This window comes from Phytophthora infestans, genomic scaffold (assembly GCF_000142945.1).
Source record: "Phytophthora infestans T30-4 supercont1.4 genomic scaffold, whole genome shotgun sequence".
In the NCBI taxonomy this organism is placed as follows: Eukaryota; Oomycota; class Peronosporomycetes; order Peronosporales; family Peronosporaceae; genus Phytophthora; species Phytophthora infestans.
Window position 1 is genome coordinate 4,541,814 of NW_003303755.1, and position 3,445 is coordinate 4,545,258.

Here is a 3,445-nt window from a genome sequence, read left to right on the forward strand (position 1 = left end):
GTGAAAGAGGGTCAAGAGGTTCAGCACAAAGCAGCACACTACCGTCAGGCGGTAGCAGCAGGCAGTAAGTGAGCTGACGAAATAAAACACTGTAGGCAGTAAAACATGGTGGCGGTGGGTGGCGAATAGCTGCGAGGTGGTGTGACAGCGATGCAGTGGTCGGAAGAGCATGGGGGAAGCGTAGACAAGCAAAAGAAGCAAGTCGGCGACAGTAGTTTGGTGGTGCAAAAGAAGCTCTCCCAGCTGGGTTTGAACCGGCGACCTTGAGGTTAACAGCCGCACGCTCTACCAACTGAGCTATAGGAGAAGCACGACAAGCTAACCACCGCACCGCATTGCCAAAACTGCATTCTCAACGAGTACACACGCAACCACACAAAACCGCACCGCCGTACGCCCTCTTACCAGCTAGCGCCTCGCACACACCTCGTCTAGCACCCACCCAGCCTTTGAACATGTCCAACACAATTCAAACTGACAAGAAAGTTGGACGCGCGCCAGCGATAAATGAGCGCTGCCTAACGATCTACCGCGAATTTATCATGACATGCCGACATCAGCACAGGTCACTAGCACGCTCTCGAAAGCACAAAAAGGGGTCCACCAAAGCGACCCCGTCCAGGTCGCTGCTTCGAGTCTGGCAGTGGCCTTGACACTGGGCAGTGGATCTAGCGCGACCACAGTGGATGGGCTCACTGTTCCGGCGGAGCTAACAGTAGTCAAATAGCAATCAAAAAGCATAGCCATCCAGCCAGTCAAAGAGAGTCAAGAGGTTCAGCACAAAACAGCACACTACCGTCAGGCGGTAGCAGCAGGCAGTAAGTGAGCTGACGAAATAAAACACGGTAGGCAGCAAAACATGGTGGCGGTGGGTGGCGAATAGCTGCGAGGTGGTGTGACAGCGATGCAGTGGTCGGAAGAGCACGTGGGAAGCGTAGACAAGCAAAAGAAGCAAGTCGGCGACAGTAGTTTGGTGGTGCAAAAGAAGCTCTCCCAGCTGGGTTTGAACCAGCGACCTTGAGGTTAACAGCCGCACGCTCTACCAACTGAGCTATAGGAGAAGCACGACAAGCTAACCACCGCACCGCATTGCCAGAACTGCATTCTCAACGAGTACACACGCAACCACACAAAACCGCACCGCCGTACGCCCTCTTACCAGCTAGCGCCTCGCACACACCTCGTCTAGCACCCACCCAGCCTTTGAACATGTCCCAACACAATTCAAACTGACAAGAAAGTTGGACGCGCGCCAGCGATAAATGAACGCTGCCAAACGATCTACCGCGAATTTATCATGCATGCCGCATCAGCACAGGTCACTAGCACGCTCTCGAAAGCACAAAAGGGGTCCACCAAAGCGACCCCGTCCAGGTCGCTGCTTCGAGTCTGGCAGTGGCCTTGACACTGGGCAGTGGATCTAGCGCGACCACAGTGGATGGGCTCACTGTTCCGGCGGAGCTAACAGTAGTCAAATAGCAATCAAAAAGCATAGCCATCCAGCCAGTCAAAGAGAGTCAAGAGGTTCAGCACAAAACAGCACACTACCGTCAGGCGGTAGCAGCAGGCAGTAAGTGAGCTGACGAAATAAAACACGGTAGGCAGTAAAACATGGTGGCGGTGGGTGGCGAATAGCTGCGAGGTGGTGTGACAGCGATGCAGTGGTCGGAAGAGCACGTGGGAAGCGTAGACAAGCAAAAGAAGCAAGTCGGCGACAGTAGTTTGGTGGTGCAAAAGAAGCTCTCCCAGCTGGGTTTGAACCAGCGACCTTGAGGTTAACAGCCGCACGCTCTACCAACTGAGCTATAGGAGAAGCACGACAAGCTAACCATCGCACCGCATCGCGATAACTGCATTCTCAACGAGTACACACGCAACCACACAAAACCGCACCGCCGTACGCCCTCTTACCAGCTAGCGCCTCGCACACACTTCGGCTAGCACCCACCCAGCCTTTGAACATGTCCAACACAATTCAAACTGACAAGAAAGTTGGACGCGCGCCAGCGATAAATGCACGCTGCCAAACGATCTACCGCGAATCTATCATGCATGCCGCATCAGCACAGGTCACTAGCACGCTCTTGAAAGCACAAAAGTGGTCCGCCAAAGCGACCCCGTCCAGGTCGCTGCTTCGAGCCTGGCAGTGGCCTTGACACTGGGCAGTGGATCTAGCGCGACCACAGTGGATGGGCCCACTGTTCCGGCGGAGCTAACAGTAGTCAAATAGCAATCGGAAAGTATAGCCATCCGGCCAGTGAAAGAGGGTAAGAGGCTCAGCACAAAGCAGCACACTACCCTCAGGCGGTAGCAGCAGGCAGTAAGTGAGCTGACGAAATAAAACACTGTAGGCAGTAAAACATGGTGGCGGTGGGTGGCGAATAGCTGCGAGGTGGTGTGACAGCGATGCAGTGGTCGGAAGAGCACGTGGGAAGCGTAGACAAGCAAAAGAAGCAAGTCGGCGACAGTAGTTTGGTGGTGCAAAAGAAGCTCTCCCAGCTGGGTTTGAGCCAGCGACCTTGAGGTTAACAGCCGCACGCTCTACCAACTGAGCTATACGAGAAGCACGACAAGCTAACCACCGCACCGCATTGCAGAAACTGCATTCTCAACGAGTACACACGCAACCACACAAAACCGCACCGCCGTACGCCCTCTTACCAGCTAGCGCCTCGCACACACCTTGTCTAGCACCCACCCAGCCTTTGAACATGTCCAACACAATTCAGACTGAAAAGAAAGTTGGACGCGCGCCAGCGATAAATGCACGCTGCCAAACTGCAGCGGGGCTGCCGTAGCTTTAGCGTCAGAGGAAGACGTTCGACTCAAAGAGTCACTAATACTAAGTTCCTTATCCAAAGGACACTTACAGCCCAAGACCAGGGCTCAAAGTTAACACCTTAACTTTTATGCTTCAAAACCAGAAGTGTTTTATTTACTATTATTGCGGCCAAGCCGCCTAGGGGTAAATGTATCTCTTTAACTATCTAGCATAGTTAAACCTAATCAAATGCATAACGTGTGGCTTTCAGCCAACGTACTGAGAGACCTTGTTAACTCTCCAACTTATGTACTGAGAGTTTGTTAACTCTCCGGGTACTTCGTACCCCTGTGTGCTCCACACCATGTAACCCCGTTACACTCTCCCCCACTAAGATGAGAACATTCCGTTCTCGAAACTCTCCTCAGCGAGGTCACGTCTTGTTAAGACGGCGGAGGTTACTACACCTCACACCAGCGTTGTACAGCTCCGTGAGCTCACAAACGCCTACGCATCGTTGATGCTTAACTTCTCGTCGTCGGCCCACGGCCCAATGCTCCAAGCGCAGCGTGCATCTTGCTCTCAAGCGGTCTCAGACCTACGCTCGCGCTCCGCGCCTACTCCAAGAGCTGCAAACCGCTTAGAGCAATGCTCTTTACTCATTCGAGTCGTCGACAACAACTC